The sequence below is a fragment of the Vicugna pacos genome, chromosome 4, assembly GCF_048564905.1.
Source record: "Vicugna pacos chromosome 4, VicPac4, whole genome shotgun sequence".
In the NCBI taxonomy this organism is placed as follows: Eukaryota; Metazoa; Chordata; class Mammalia; order Artiodactyla; family Camelidae; genus Vicugna; species Vicugna pacos.
In genome coordinates this window covers 44,610,324-44,628,101 of record NC_132990.1, presented here as the reverse complement: position 1 = coordinate 44,628,101, position 17,778 = coordinate 44,610,324, and the positions used below count along the sequence as shown (strand labels likewise).

Here is a 17,778-nt window from a genome sequence, read left to right as displayed (position 1 = left end):
GTGAATAAAGGATTATATCACACATATACAAATCCATGTAGCAAATATTTTCCATAACCTCCCCTCTTTTTCTAAATTATAGTCAAAATATGCTGAAAAGCTTTAAAACATTAAAGGGATATGTTGACCAAGGGCCTCTATGAAAATTATCACTTTATGGAAGGTTTTATAAAATTCTGTTGACAAATTTGTATTCAGGTGTTCATAGTTCTTAACAGAGTAATTACACTGAAGTAGTTTCATCTTACAGCATCATGATGTCTTTTTAGCTATTATTAATAATTCATTTTAAGTAAATACAATAATGATCCAACATCCTCATATTCATTGAATATTATTTTTTCTAGTAAAGTTTGTTCAAATAAATTGAGTCCTCAGAACAGGAATGACTTATTTTTGTAGTTTGTTATTCTAGTGCTTGAATTTTCATATATTTCCCCTAAAATTCTGAAAATGTATTTGTTATCTGAATTAGAAAATCTAGCTCTGGAGAATGTATCAATGCATTCAAAGAACTTAGTATAAATAATTATAAACATAATGCTAAATACTGGTCACTGTCTATTATAACATCTACAAACCATTATTTTGTTTCAATATTCAGGTACATAGAAGAAAGTGTATTGTGTCTCTGTTTGCTAATAGAGAATCTTTCTGGAATTGATTAAATAATATCCAAGAAGGTTTTTAGAGATCTTCCAACCAAAGAAGGCTCTAGATTACAGGTTAATTACTTGTTGGCATATATACTCCAAAGGGTCAGTCTGGAAATGTTCCATTTAGTCAAGAAACAAGAGACTTTGGATTCAGTAAGGTACTTTTAGGGAATCAATGGAAAGGGATTAGATAGGAATATTGTCAACAGTTTTTATTTGAAGCGATCACATTTTATTTTGCTTTCTTTACTTACAGTAATACTCCAATATATGAGTATACATCTCTATAATGGAAAGCACTTTTTGTATACCTCATACAAATGTGCATAAGCCTATTTACTACAGGAAAAGTTAGAACCTAGCCAAAGGTTAAATTCACCCGGAAGGAGGCTCAAAGTACTACGATAATTTCTGCTTGCAAATCTGGTGCAAATCTGTTTCTTAGGGTATAGCACATTAAACAAGTCTTTAAGAATAGCCTCCCAAATCTCCCAATTATATGTATTGCTATTTCATTTTCGTGTGTGTGTGTGTGTGTGTGTGTGTGTGTGTGTGTGTGGTGGGGTTCTTTCTTTTGTTATTGACTTCTAGTTTAGTTTCAGATGCAATGTAAAGTAAATATGACCTTTACAAAGAGAAATAGATCATTTTTCTTTAGAATGACAAAGGACTGAAGTTAGTTTTGTTGTGTTTTGTTTTTAAGTGAGTGTTGAAGAAATGTTTCCTCCGTAACTGATCTCTTATGGCTGGCGGTTTCATGACTTTGAGATTTGCCAGTGAAAGTAAAAATCAGACTAAAATACAATGGAGAGCTCGTGCCATGGTGCCCAGGGAGCAGGCGGAGGCATGGAGTGATTGAATATTTTGTGGAGTCAGGCTTGATCGTCTAGGACAGTGGCTGAGCAGACCTAGTGCAAAGTAATTGGGTAGGAGAGATCTGAAGGCAACATTTCAAGGAAAAGTTTCCAGAAATTTAAATGGAGGAGTTGGTTCTACTTTTATATCATTTAAGGATGGCTGGTTTCCTATCCCTTGTACTATGAACAAGAGGCTGCAAAATTTCCCATTTACAATAGAAAATGCTCAGATGGGGTTTACAGGGCACCAAATAGTTGGATGAGAGCCTTTCTTCCTGTGAGCCCTGCCCACATTCACTTAAATAGCTAGTGTTTTGTCCATAACCTACTAAACACTAGACTTTTAGGAGCATTGGAGTTGTTTGAATGCTTCAGTTTCCAGGCAGATGCTATCATTTTGTGTCCAAAGTTGGTGAGCTAGCAGGGATCATTTTGTATATATCATCTTAGGTATCTTCACTTCATCTCTCGATTGTATTTCTTTTACTGATGTTAATTCTACCAGCTGAGCCAGCAGTTCCCAAATATTTTGGCCTCAGATCTCCCTTTATACCCCTAAAAAAGTTTGAGAACTTGTTTATATGGGTTTTATCTGTTGATATTTACCGTATTAGAAATTAAAACTGGCAAGTTGTTAGAGTATTTATTGAATTAGAATAAAATAGCAATAATAAACTCATTATATGTTAACCTAAATAACACGTATTTTAATCAACGTATCTATTTTGCCCAAAACAAAACTATTTAGTGAGAAAAATGACATTGGTATACTTTTTTCTTTTCCTTCTTTGCAAATCTCATTAATGTCTGGTTTAATAAAAGACAGCTTCTTTATTCAGTCTGTTGTAACATCACATGTCACAAAGCCTCTGGAAATCTTCCCATACCGTCTTGAAAAATGAGAGTAAAAGAGGCAAGATAATTTTAGAATTATGATCTTTTCGTATTATAGTTTTGACTTCTTGGCCTCTCTGAAAGGGAGCAGTCTGTTGGTTCCCCAGATAACCCTTTGAGAACTGCTGAGATGAAAAAACCTGAATAAAACTATGATCAGCTTCAGTACCCTGGTTCAGAACTGTCTAAGGGGAAGAGTCTGGACTCTGCAGAAGGTAGTTTAATTGTCACCATGTGAGAGAGACTTCTCCCTGACAATTCTCTCTAAAGCAAACATTCCCTACTCCCTATGTTCTAGAGTTTCATATCCTGTGTTTTTGTTTTGATGGAACTTATTCCAATTTGTAATTTAAACATTTGCCTCTCCCCCCAGCCCCTTATGTTTACTTTGCTGTCTCTGTCATGAGACCATAAACTTTTTGAGTTTTCCTATCTTATCCATTGTTGCATCTCTCATGTGTAGCATTGTGTCTAGCATGGAGTCAGTATTCAATAACTATTTGCTGTCTTAATTAATGAATAAATTAGTGGTTAGTGTTGTTTTTCTTACTTTTCTTTTGGCGTTTAGTTCTTATACTGAGATGATCAGTGGACATAGAAGAATCGTAGTCAATACATTTTTATTCATTCATTTATTCTGATAAACCATGTTTTTAGAGTGCCTCTTATGTGCTGGTCAAGTTTATAGGATAAAAAAGATGAGTAAGTACTTATCCATAGTCATAGCCCTGTGTAATGAGGCATTCCAAAAGGGGAAACTTTAGCAGAATCCTGAATAGAAAATGTAGGTTCTATGAGGAGAGGAGCAAGCCATAGTTTCCAAGATGAATGACAGCCTGGCATATTGAACAAATGGCAAGGAAGTCAATATGGCTGAGTCATTTAGATTAGAGGAGGATTGCAGGAGAACACTGGGGAGAAGAGTGAGATGTGAGGTGAGAGGCATGTAGACCCCAGGACCCCACAGACCTTCTTCTGTATTAAGGAGTTTGGACTTTATCTTAAAGGCAGACCATTACATGGATTCATCACACCCATCAACTAGAGAAAGTTGTAGGCTCACAGACAGTCTGCAAAGTACAGAATCAGAGCCGCCGTTACACCTCCTGCTCTGGAGCCCAGGAGAACTCATCAAATTCTCAGCTCTTTTCACTCATGTTTATCCAAGCCTTTGATTTTATGTGACATAGCACTGATGCCATGTTTCTAATTGAAAGGAGTTATTCTGCTTACCAAAACATTGGGAGGTCACGTGATGCTGCTAATTAAGAAGTAGATACAGATTATTTTGCCAGTGTATTTCGTATTAACATTGAGGCAAAAATTCTAAACAATATTTGCAAATTAAATCCAGAAACATATAAAAAAGAACAGTAGAAAGCAAGTTAGAGTTTTCCAGTAATACAAGTTTGGTTTAACATTTGAAAAGGCAATGAATGAAGTTCACTTTGTTTTTAAAATAAAAGAGAAAAAAGGTATAATCATCTCAATAGATGCTTCAATAACATTTGATAAACTCCAATGTTTTTCAGAATTAAAAACTCTTAGTAAACTCAGAATAGAGAAGAACTTTCTCAACCTGATAATGGGTATCAAAATAATGCAAAAAATGATCAACTTAAGGTTGAAATATTGAAAATTTTAGTGCTCAGTTTGGGAAAGTAGAAAGATGTCAGTTGTCACCACTTTTATTCAACATTGTACTGAACGTCCTAGTCAGCAAGAAAAATAGAAGGTAGAATGACTGAAAAGAGAGGAGGAAACCATCTTATTTGCAGATGATTTGATTGTGTAAATAGAAAATCTAAAAACAGAGTCAATAAGAAATTATTGTAAATCTATATGTTAGTAGTAAATTATTAGATATTAAAATTGAAAATGACACCTGTACCATAGAATGAAAAATGAAATACCTATGGTTACAAAATATGTACAAAATTTCTCCATAGATAATTTTTTTTATGATTACTGAGACAAAATTTAAAATACCTACATAAATTTAAAATACCTACATACAGATGGCCAACAGGCATATGAAAAGATGCTTAACATCATTAATCATAAGAGAAATGCAAATAAGAATCACAATAATAATCAACTTACACCTGTCAGAATGGCAATCATCAAAAAGACCACAAGTAACAAATGTTGGTGAGGATGTGGAGAAAAGGGAAAACTTGTACACTGTTGGTAAGTATGTAAATTGGTGCAGCCATTATAAAAAACAGTATGGAGGTTCCTAAAAAAAACTAAAAATAGAGCTTCCATATGACTGCAATTTCACTCCTGAGTATATATCTGAAAAAAAAAAAACCAAACCACTCAATTCATAAACCCCCAATGTTCATGGGAGCATTATTTACAATTTCCAAGATATGGAAGCAACCTAAGTGTCCATCAACAGATGAATAGATAAAGAAGATGTGGTACACACACACACACACACACACACAATGGAATAGTACTCAGCCATAAAAAAGATGAAACTTTGCCATTTGCAACAACATGGATTGACTTGGAGGACATTATACTATGTGAAATAAGTCAGAGAGAAAAAGACAAATACTGTATAATACCATTTATATATGAAAACTAAAAAGTAAAGCAAACTAATGAGTATAACAAAAAGGAAACAGACTCACAGATATAAAGAACAAACTAGTGGTTACCAGTGGGAATGGGGAAAGGAGGGTAGATGGGGTAAGGGCTTAAGAAGTACAAACTATTATGTATAAAATAAATAAACAACAAGGATATATTGTACAACACAGGGAATATAGTGAATATACTATAATAACTATAAATGGAGTATAACATTTAAAAATTGTGATCACTATATTATACACCTCTAATTTATATAATATTGTACATCAATTATATGTCAGTAAAAAAGTAGAAAAATGAATTTACATTTTAAAATTATAAAAAAAGCAAACAAACAAAAAACTAGTGCTAAATCAAGTTGATATCCCTATTAACATAATAAATAAATCTTGATCCCTAACTCACACCATATACAAAAAATAAATTCCAGAAGTATCATATAACTAAATGGAAAAGTTAAACCATATAGCTTCCTAGAGGATGTAGAAGAATTTTTTAAGCCTTGAGTTAGGCAGTTTTCTTAAATAGAATGCAAATAATGCCAGCCATAAAAGGAAGGATTGATTACTTGGACTGCATTAAAATCCAGAACCTTAGTTCATCAGATAATATCCTTCAGATAGTGAAAAGACTATAGAAAGATTGGTAGAAGATTCTTGCTATATATGTATCTCCAGCAAAAACTCCTTTCACATTTATATATATACATATATACACACATTTATGTATATATAACATTGTATTACATATAATATATAAGGTATGTAACTTCTGTATATAAATAAGAAAAAATAGACAACATAATATAAATGGGCAATAATTTGAACAAACATTTGATGAAAAGAGATATCTAAATGATCAATAGACATATGAAAAAATGTTCAGCATCATTAGATATTTGGGAAACGCAAATAGAGCCACACTGAGATATCACTACATAGCCACAAGAATGACTAAAATAAGCCAAAGCCAAAATACTCCAGAATATTTCAACTGTTTTATGTATAAGAGTAGTTAGAACTCTCACACAACTTGGGAAACTATATGGCAGTACCTTCTAGAATTAATGATTTGCTTATCCTGTTACTGATGATTTTCCTCCTAGATGTATACCCGACAGGAATGTTACATATGTGCACCAAACCATGTACAAGAGTGTTCATAACAGCCCCAAATTGGAAAAGAATCTAAATATCCATTAAAAATGATGGATATACGCTACAACAATGAAATACTCTACAACAATGAAAAGGAGTGAATTACAGCTACCTGCAACAATGTCATTGAACTTCACAGATAAAAAACTGAGTAAAAAAAAGACAGACACAGATGAGTCTACACTATATAACACATTTGTAAGAAGTGAAACATAGGCAAACTGATCTTTGAGAATGAATTCCAGAGTTCCTTTGCTGAGAATGGGGTAATGACCAGAGTGTGTATGTTGGAGGTTTTTAGTTTGCTGGTAAGAAGCTGTATCTGGGTTGTGTGATGGCTATTTAAAAAAAAAATCATTAAAATTGATATTTTAGATTTGCACACTTTATGGTATGAATGAAAAAGTAAAACAGAACAAGAGAGTAAAACAAAATCTGTTGTTTTCTAACTAGAATGCAGGTATGTATTTAGGAATCCCTTCTATACTACTGATCTGCTTTATTACTCTTTGTCTCAGAAATGCTTTTATTACAGACATATATACTGAATATTGTAGTCAATACTGAGTTTTCTTATGACAAGACCACTGGTACAGAAGACAACATTGCACACTAGGCCCCGTCGGTGACTGGCAGCAGGCCACGAGATACTCGGCTCAGTTTGAATGGGGTTTGTCAGTGACTTGATTCTTCTGAGTCTCTAATTCTGCTGTTGCTTCGTGTTCAACTGAACAACTCTGACTCAGAATAGCTAATAATAAGTGTATGTGTAAATATGCCCGAGGTGGGGCAACAGTACAAAGAAGATTACCAAGCAGGATTTTCAAATGTGAGGGTGACATTGGCTTGAGGTGCCTTCAAGAGACAAACTTGCAGGTGGGGAAACAGGTTAAAAAGATCAACCCACAACCAGGTTGGACGGAAGCCGTGGGCCAGATAAACATCCCTGCAGACAGGGAGGCAGGCTAGAGTGGTATGGCTAGTACCCAGAAAAAACAATGTTCAGAGGCATGTGATGACTTCACGGAAGCTGAAATGAATGGATAAACCATTCATTTATTCAACAAATATTTATTGAGCATCTGCTCTTGAACAAGGACTGTTTTAGGCATTGGTAATGATTGAACATATGCCATGTAGGGACCACATCCTCACGGGAGCTATGCTGTAATGAACCTAGACAGTACTGAGTGACTGTGCTAATGAGGATATGCCTAGATTTACCTTGAAAAAAAAGTATAGTCCTTATTTGTAAACATCTTTTGCTGATTTGCCTAGAAGATATGGTAAGGGAGTAAGGGAGTCTTAACTGATTCATTCACATTCTTATCTGGTTCCTCTATGGGCAACATTATGCGTTTGTAAGAAATTTGGACAATAAATAGTGGCCATGAGTTATAGTAAAATGCATCATCTTATACGTGACCTGTACCAATGCCAACTGAATGCCGGATTTGCCTATGTAGCACAGAATGAATTATTCAACAGTTCTGTGTTAAATGGCCATTTTTGGAATCTATACATTTGAGGGTTTTGTATTTTAAGTGGTAGACTTAATTTGTGCTTATCCTGACTTTGTAAGTGTCATTCTGACATGCTGCCTTTAGCAAAGCATGCATTCTTATGCATGGAAAATACATTTTAGAGTGACAGTTTTCTGCTATCATACCCTCACTCCTAGCCTGTATCATCCTGGGTGTCTCTTCGAAGTTTAAGTGAAAGAGAAGTTACTTTATTCCATAATATAATTTATTTTTTTAGGAGCCAATTTTATATATATATTTTAAAAATTAACAAGTTATTTCTGATTTAGTGTTCACAGTTGAGCATATATCTAAATTTTAATTGGATCCTTTTTGCTGGGGCTGATTTGTGTAGCCCCAGTACTCCACCCAAATCCATGTTCTTCACCCATTTCTCATGTATCATTTAAATTATTGTACCTAAGATGAATCTTTGGATCCTAAATGAAAAGAGGAATAGAAGTCTACTTTTTAAGTGAATTCTCCAAAATTTATATAACTACTTCTATCTATATACTGTCTGTTCAGACTTTATGATCTAATTCCTCTGTTTTCCTGCTGCAAAAACTCAAGACAAAGTTTCCTTTTCCAAATTGAAGGTTGTTCTTCATTAAAGAGTTCTTAGTGCACCTTAGTTGTTGGTTGAAATCTGGGGCATTACAGAATCTTTCATCCAACCCCAAAAAAGTGGGAGAGGCAATTCAACAATTTCTTTCCGGCTTTTCGGAGAGTATCTCTATGCCGGTACTATCATTAGGAACTGTCTTAATCAGTTCACGCTGCTATAACAAAAATACCATAGCCTGTATGGCTTGAATGACAAAGATCTATTTCTCCCAGTTCTCGAGGCTGGCAAGTCCAAGATCAAGGTGAGGTAGATCTGATGTCTGGTGAGGACCACTTCCTGTCTTGTAGATAGCCACCTTCCTGCTGTATCTTCACAGTTGAGAGAAAGATAATGGGAGCTGGGGAGAAGGGTGGACAAAGGAAGAGGATGTGTCTACTTATAAGGGCACTCATGTCACTATGACGGTTCCACCTGGTGACCTAACCATCTCTCCAAGACCCCATCTCCAAATATATTACAGTGGGGACTTAGGCTTCAGCATATGAATTTGGCAGGACATAAACATATGCAGTCCATAAAGGAACATTACCACTCTGCTTGGTTTCCTCAAGTTTCTACTTCTCTCTGGTAAAATAACCAAGATTTTAAGTCACTCCACCATAGCATGACAAAAAGTGATAATACAACTATTCCTCTCTACTGCTGAGCTTGTTGGAGAGTGGGGAAGGCAGGGGACACAGGCAAGTAAAGTATGTTTGAAATAAAACTGACTTCCACCCAGCCAAGATTTGTCCAATTGGGTATATTTTTCCTCTTGCTCTTACTCACCCAGAGCTGTCTTTGCAGTGTGAAGACACCATTTGAAATGCTCTTTGAGTGACGTTAGGTCAACCACGGGACCCAAAGTAGCTTTGATGTTTGTCAGGAGAGTGTTGGCATGCTGGAGTTTCAGTATACCATGGTTGCCCCAGAAAGTGAACAACTTAACAAGTAACTTGCACAAAAACTCAGGGAGGAATTGTACATAAAAAAGAAATCTCTTTGATAACAAAAAAGAATTAGTACCTTTCTTAAAGGCTCACCTGGGAAAATTTTCAACCCTTCTTCCTTCAGACATACGTAGTCATTAAATTTGGTTCTTATTTCAAACAGAACATTTATGTGTCAATGGCAAGAAAAATGTAGAGGGGGCAGCTGACTTTAATATCTTATTGAACAATGTGACAAGAATTTTTAAATGTACAAACTAACCATGGGATGACCTTTCAAATCTGAAATGCATAGGTGTGGATGACATTTTCTCATTCAGTTACTTATTCTGAAATCTAAATTAAAGCATACGCAGCACCAAATTAAATATCTCCTCCCCAGAGTGAATATCCCTAATCATTTATAACTAAGCAACTTAAACATCCAGTAATCAACAAACATTAACATGTAAATACTTTGTTTTAATAAGCCATAAACATTAATAAGCACATGGCTGAAATTACTCCTGCCAAAATCATTCATCTGCAACTTGAAATATCAAATAAGGGCTGGAGAGAAATAAAACTGTTAAATTTGATTCTAAAAACATTCGTGTGAGTTTGCATAAATCCTCTTTATTTTCTAGTTTTTTTTTTTTTCAAGAATTTTTTTTCTCCCTCCCCCTGCTAGGAGACTTATGAAACTGAAATGTCAAGTGAGGGTTGCTTTATATCATGTTCTGTCAATCAAAGGAAGGGAAGCTTTATGCATCTGTTGCTAGTATATTGGCACTTTTTGAAGAGTGTTTCGGTGGGAGCGAGAATAAATAAAGATCCTTCAGGCACTTTCTCATTTATGGATGAGGAATCAAAGCAGTCTGAAACTTCATTTTCAGCCTGATACCCTGAAGATTGTTGGCTGATAATTCTGGATGGAACAGCTTATCTTGGAGGATTAGGGAGAACATGGCCTTGCTATTACTTCTGGCTTCAGCCTATTCAGCTGGGTAGACTTTGTCACACAGTATCTGGGCCTTTACATATGTCACTAATCTTATCTATATCTTTTCAGCTCCTTCTGTTGGAGCTGCGGTTTCCCATGCCTAAACCTCCCATTTCTTCATTACACCATCTGTGTAGGCATTAGCCTTCACTAACAGCCTTTCTACTCCATGTCATTCAGTAATGGCAAGTTTTGTAGATGTGCTGCTTTCATGAACAGTTTGGGGTAGCATTTTATCCCAAATCTTGAGACTCTGAACATCAGTTATATTAAAAACTCCCAGTCGTCCCCAAACAGACTCATTTTTCTCTTTACCAAATCCGCTTAACTACATGAAATAATCTGTACCACACATGATCTTTGCAACCAGTAAAGAGAACGTGGATGTCTCCCCATGTGCCTGGGTCCCCATGCCAGGCTGTCACTTCTTTCCCACAGATGTGTGACAATCGTTCACCCATGAAACAAATATTTGAATGCCTGGTGTATGCAGGACATCAGGAGGCCACAAGCATGATTTCAAAATTGACTCAGTCCTCAAGATGTCTGTAATCTAGTGGGGGAAATGTGAACTCACAGAAATAGCTATGAAGCAAGGTAAAAATTGTGCATACCCAAGAAAGGAACATAAAATGTGTGGATAGTTCCTAAGGGGCATAGAGGAAGAACCTAAGAAGGCTGGGTAAAAGAGGTGGCATTTAAAGATGACAAAGGTTTGAACTGTTGTGATGGGGTCAGAAATTCTTCCAGTGTCAGCCTGGTTATCTTCAGAATAAGGGATGTAAGTCAAAAATGGTTAACGGAACTAGTGACTGAGGCCAGAGGAGATCTGTATCAAAGATTGCTCCTTGCCCATCCATTCTCCACTTTGCTCCCAAATTAACTTCATATTTAGCTACGCATACTTCTCCCCAGAATACAGACCACATTTGTCAATCTCCCTTGCATCTATGTGTGGCTATATGTGCGTGCTAGTCAATGAGATGCAACTGGAGGAAACTGTCTTTAAAGACAAAGGATGAGCTTTTCTCCTCTTCTGCCTTTCTGGATCTTGGAATGTGGATATGAGGGCTGGATCTCCAGCAGCCATTTGGAACATGAAGACAAAGATCATACCCTAGAGTGAGAAATTGGAAGAAGCCTGGGAGACTACCCCAACCCTGCCTTGCTGATCTTCAGCTTGCTTTTATGCAACAGAGAAGTAAACTTCTGTCTTTTTTTTTTTCGGTCTTGGCTAATCCTAATAGCCAAGCTAATCTTAACCAATACAGTCTATACTCACTGCTAAAATCTTGGTCCTAGGAGCATCTATCATGTAATGATACCTGATAAAATTTCTAGTTTCCCAGCATGGCATTATAATGACATGATGCAGCAGCCACAGAATATATATGGGGTTCCTGCAACATTCAGGGCACCACTCTAGGCAAAAAGAACAAAAATGATGGGGACTGTTCTCAGCCTCGTGAAACTTAGATTCTACTTGGAGGGTTAAAACATGCTTACTTAAAGACAGTTACTCAAATAGTCATTAAGCATTGAAGGAGGAATAACCCATAACATCGTAGGAGTTGAAAGGAGACAGAAAACTCTTAAAGCTGGGGTAGGTAAGACTGCCAGATAAAACAAAGATTCCTAATTAAAATTGAATTTCAGATTAAAAAACTGAATACTTTTTAGTATAAATATATCTCAAATGTCACATGGGACACACATCTTAAAAAATTATTTGTTATTTATTTGAAATTCAAAACCCATATTCAAACAAAAATTCTGAATTTCCACTGTCCAAAGTATTGTATGGATATACTTTAATAAAAAGAATTATTATTTTTCTCAAGTTCATATTTAACCAAGCGCCCTATATTCTTGTTTGCCTCATCTGTCAACCCTTAGTGGCAAGCTTTGGTGATGTCTTCACAGAAGAGGTGGGAACTGAGTGGGAAGATGCATGGAATCAATGGAGCGGCGGGGATGGGACCATGCTTTTCAAAGCACGATGGTGCTCTGCCATGGGCCAGAGCCCAGGCCAGGGTGTCGGAAGATCATGACCCTATTTTCTTTCAGTGTCCATTTTACTCAAAGGAAAAAAAATGTAAAATAATATTATTATCACCGTGGAGTGGAGTGCAAAATTTGCATGAATTTTAAATATAAAGCGAGGCTTCTCAACCTCAGTATGACTGATATTTTGGGCTGGATAATTCTGTTCGGGGGGAATGTCCTATACATTGTAGGGTGTTTAGCAGTAACCTTAGCCTCTACCCACTAGCTGCACACCCTCCCAGTTATAACAACCAAAAACGTTTCCAGACACTGCCAGGTGTCCTGTGGGGGGTGGGAGACAAAGTCATGCGTGGGTGAAAACCACTAATATATGACATGATATTTCCGAAAAATAGTGAGTTGTGGTGGGTTATCTGGGGCTTTGGCCCCAGGGTGTCAGTCGTCTGCATTCATTCTCCTTATCACGGAGGTTCTTTTGTGAACAGTTTTGAAATTCACCCAAAGAGGGCATTTCTGATGATGAGAGAGATAAATGTTTAAGTGCCAATTTAAGCCAGTATGTTACTTTTCCATCTAATTTATTTGTTTTTTTCCTCTAATTTTTCAAACTGTAACCTCCTTCAGGCAAGCCCAAAGTACTGAATACCTACCACGTGACAGATAGTCCATTGATGTGAACTAAATTGTGGAATAAAAACTTTTAGCTTCTGTTTTAAGAATCCAGGGAATCAATGAATGAGGTGGGGGTGGGGGAGAACAGCCTTTCAAATGACCTCAGGTAATAATATGCGAGGTGAGGACAACACAGTCAATATTAGCCACATGCAGGAAGAATTTCAGCAGCAAGACTTTAAAGGCAACCTTGTAAGTAGATTCCCCAGATACTCTGACACTTGCTGTTTGGAGTCATTAACCATTGTCTGCACTTCCTATTTCCACAAGGAAATGTCTAGCTTCTCCCCACCAAGTCAGGAGCAATATTCCCCCTAAGCTGTGAGCCACTGTGGTTGTACCAGCCCTCAATTACCACTGCCTGAGGCCTCTATTTGTAATCCTGCTGCCCACCCAGCTCTCCTGGCAGCACATATGCCGAAAATGAAAACGCGCCTCTAGGTCAGTACAGCATACTGATAAGAAAACAGCCGGATTTTTAGCTCTGGGACTGCACAACTGATTCCTCCACGGTGACAGGAGAATCCAAGAGAAGGATGATGTTCCTAAGAAGTGTGGAGACCCAGAAAGAAACAACTTGAATGATACAAAAAGATAAGACTGCGTGCCTCTGTGTGTGTGTGTGTGTGTGTGTCCACAGCTGTTCTCATACACACTGAGGGAACAGTGCAGTCACTGGATATTTTTTCCTGAGACCTAGTTTATTTAAGAGCTGTTCCCATAATGATTGTGGGCACAGAGAACGGATTTTGCAGGCATGAGATGTGGTGCCTGGAAATAGTTCCTTCTGCTCAAATGGTTCTCTTACTCTTTCCTCTTCTTTTTCAAGGCCATTCTTTCTATGTTGATTCCTGCTGCTTTCAGCCCATATTTTGGCCATCGTCTCTCTCTTTCTTACTGCAGACTGTAGGAATGTTCTTACTGGCCTGGGCCACTGCAGTCGCACCCCTGCTAGTCTTTGCTGTCCTAAGTTCTTCTGCACTTGTAATGCTGAAGGCAGAGCCCCATGTGGGGAGAACCAAGCAATGCCTTCTAAGAACCACTGAGGCTAGGATGGACAGACCACCTGGCTCTCTTTAGTCCCATGCTCACAATTTTTCTAAACAGAGTTCCTCTGGCCACTGGTACAGTTTCAGTTTGAGTTGGCACCCAGATCAAACTCCTTTATCACCCCCATCTGAGGTCATGGGGAAAGGGAAGGGTGGGATAAATAACCGAGAATGGGAGGAGTGGGTAGATCAATGGACCTTAGCCCTGAGGCTAAGAGGGTGCAGCACAGAGAAAACTCTAGCTCTGAAGGAAACAGACCTCAGACATTTGTCTGTGAATCAGCTTGCGTGACTCTTGGTATGAATTATGCTGTGTGAGTACAGGTGTCCTTAGGTGTGATGGGGACCAAACTATACAGAATGTTAGCAAAGGTAATAAACACTGCCATGGTGATAGATAACGGTAAACTAGGAAAACCAGGAAAAGGGTCCTCACCAGTCACTGGATCCCCGGGTCTGCGATCTTGGACTTCCTATCCTCCCCAGCTATGAGAAATAAATTTCTTTTCTTTAAGCCAGCTATGGTATTCTGTTATAGATGTTTCTTAGTCCAGAAATGAATGAAAGCAAATGATGATTGATGTAAGGCAGTCATGACAATTACAGTTTCCTTTGCAATTCAAAGATGTCGCTGTGTGGCTGAGTGTTAGCTTAAGAGTAGTCTGCTGAAGGGGAAAGTCCAGAATGGCTTTTATAATTTTAAATGATTGAAATAAAATTCAAAATAAGAATGATATTTTGTAATCAGTGAAAATCATGTAAAAATCCAATGTCAGTGTCCATCAATAAAGTTTTATGGGAATTCAGTCATGCTTATTTAGTCACATATTGTCCATGGTTGCTTTCATGCAGAGGTGAATATTTGAGACAGAACAGATGGGCCACAAAACCTAAAATGTTTACTCTCTGGCCTTTTACAGAAAAAAATTGACAGAGCCCTGCTCTCCCACATGAAGCCCCACGCAAGCAGGTGTGATTCGACTGCATGTTGGGTATGTCACTCTCTCTTCCCTGCATGCCCTTGACCATGGGGTTTTTCCTCCATTGACATTGTCCTTCTCTAGTCTTTCTGAATATATTGCTGTATCGAGTTTACAAAGCACTTTCACAAATATTAGTTTATTTGATTCTCACACAAAATTCATTGAGAAGATAAAACAGAGGTGATGATTATTATTTGGAAGAGGAAACGGTTGCCAGGGTGCAGTCCACTAGGAAGGATTTTGGAACGAGAGAAGTCTAAGTCAAATGTTCAAAACTCTACTCAGTAGCTTTGTGACTTTGGGTACATCACTTAATTTTTCTGAGCCTCAGATTTTCATTTGTCAAATGTTGATAAAATACTTAAGGCACTCCATGTTAAACCACTATGTGGCTGGCCCAGGTTCCCAGAACTTGAAAGAGCTTAGGCTAGAAGTTGGAATCCAGTGGATAAGGTCAAGTTCTGTACCAATTCACAGTCAGTTCTGAGAAACAACATTAGGAAGATAAATACCTGTTCAAAGATGAACAGGAAAACATTTCAGAATTTCCATTTCTTAGACTGGTATTGATAAAGCAGTTAGGAAGCTACTTGCTTGCCTAGAAAAATGGCATCTTAAGAGAAAGAGAGAAAGGGAGAGAGGAGAGAGAATACTGTGTTTTCTCTCAACTAAAGCACACATGCCTCCCGGAAATTAATCAGTGGTCCACTGTGGATTTCAAAATGGTATGCATACAAGACCCTCCAAGGCTTCCAACATTCCTTCTTATGTCATATTCTGGTTTAAAATACAGCAGAATAAAAGAGCCAACTCTTTCACTGAACTCCTTGGCCCTGAAACCTCCTTTTTCTTGCCCAAACAACCTCTCTGTCAGCCTCTGGCTCTCTCCTAACTCCCACAGCATATTTTGAAATTGCATATTTCAATCACCTATATGTGCTAACTGAAGCTGAGTAATGAGTGTCTGGAAGGTTTGCACAAGGTTATTAAAAGTTTCTTAATCTGCCACCAACTTCTCTTTTAATATTGTTTGTAGATTTCCTAAAGCACAGGAATAAATTCCCTTGACCCTCTTACTCATTAACTTGGAAACTATGGCAGAAAATCAAAGATACAAGGCTGTTAGGGTATTTGGTCCCTTTTATAACCTCATGACTGTAGCATCGAAAAGATAAGGCTATCTCGGCTGTTGATCAAAAAGACAAGAAAAGGCAACCACAGCAACAGTCACATCGTTATGCAAATAGTGTTTTTAAAACCATTGCCTCTCAATTCATTTTATAATAGTATTTTTTTTTAATTAGGGGACATTTTAACCACAAAACTAAGACAGAGAAAATGGCAACTCTAGAATGTCTTCATAGTAAGGACGTGGAGTTGACAATCTAATAGTGAGGCGACCAGGGGTGAATACATCTTAAAGCTGTGTGAGTATTAGCAGGCACAGAGTTTTCACTTAGGCTGTTTCTATTACACAGGGAAAATAGGAGGAGGAAGATTTTAAGGGAAAAGAACATGGTTCATTCCTAAATTCTCCACTTGTCTGCTCTGAGGACTTGGACAGGTTATTTAATTTCTTTGACACCAATTTCCTCATTTGTAAATTGAAAATAACAACAAAAAGGAAAATTGTATTCATCTTTCCTTGAATACCCGTCATGTACTTTAAATAATTTAATCCTTTCAATGCGATTTTGAGTTACTCTCCCCATATTACAGGGGAGAAAAGCAAAACTCAGAGACTTTAGCTATTGTGTCCAAGTTTCTACAACCAGTAAGTGCTGGAGTGAGGACAAAGCCTCCTGAGCCTGTGTAAACAGAGCTGCCAGGAGGGTCTAGTGAAAAAAAAAAAAAGTGCTTTTCCAAACCAAAATGCCAGCCTATAGACCCTTTTTCAGAAGACAGTCCAGAGGGTTTTTTTGCCTAGAATGTTCAAAGATAAGGTGGTTAAAAAGTACATTCTAAACACATTCATGTTTTGGGGAGTGAGAGAAGGGAGGTCTGTGTGTTCTTTTAAATGTGTAAGTAATAGAGAATAAATAGAACATGTCCTTTTGGTTTGTTTAGTTTTCAAATCATTCCAGCGCAATTTGCAGTAAAAACTGCTTTCATTTTTAAGTGATCAAAGCAGGGCATGATCCAATCAGGTCAACAACAGCAACAAGCCAGAACAATGCAAACATGCCTAAGCTCCCTGTTTACTAAAGATGTCCACGGAAGATAATAATGTGCACGTCCCAGGATATTTAAAGAAAAATAAATATAGACGAAGGAAACCAGTTCCAAGATGACTGGGAGGCAGGAGAACATTTGAAATGAGCAGTTGTCATTGACTGCCATCATTGTTTTTAATTATAACTGAGAGGAGTAGTTGAAATGTATTCTTTCTTTTTGCTTTCCCTCCTCTGGAATTTCTCTTCCTTTTCCCCAAAGGGCAGTTTACTGCTGAGGAACCTAATTTTCTTTGAGTCATAGAGGCCTTTCTTGGCCCTGGGAGGGAACTCCTGCATATTAACAAAATGCTCTGGTTTCTCACGTGTCTATCTGGGTGTCAGCGGGGCAATAGGACTCAGCCAAAGGTTAAGCAGGCCACCAAGAGCTCAGCTCTGAGCGTTTGATTTCTTAGTCACACCACATTTATTGGTTGCTGCCCTGGAACAAGGATAATGGCCGCAGTGTGTCTGCTTGCCAAGTACAAACAATGCTGCCCTGTGGAGAACAGAAGTAAAAATTAACTTTAAGGGGACTGTATTATTGGGGATTTTTAATCCAACTCTTTCAAGCAGTTGCATGTTCATATTTTCACATGTCCCTTTCAAAAATATTTTAATTCACAG

The 17,778-nt window shown here is 37.4% G+C and overlaps 1 long non-coding RNA gene across 1 annotated transcript in view; it reads left to right on the top strand.

Annotated features, from left to right (window-relative positions):
• LOC140695856 (uncharacterized) overlaps positions 1–17,778 on the top strand; it is an 89,977-nt gene that overhangs the window by 39,820 nt on the left and 32,379 nt on the right. The window contains exon 4 of the long non-coding RNA XR_012071686.1: positions 14,879–14,950. This is a non-coding gene — a long non-coding RNA (uncharacterized lncRNA). The remainder of the gene's footprint in view (positions 1–14,878; positions 14,951–17,778) is intronic.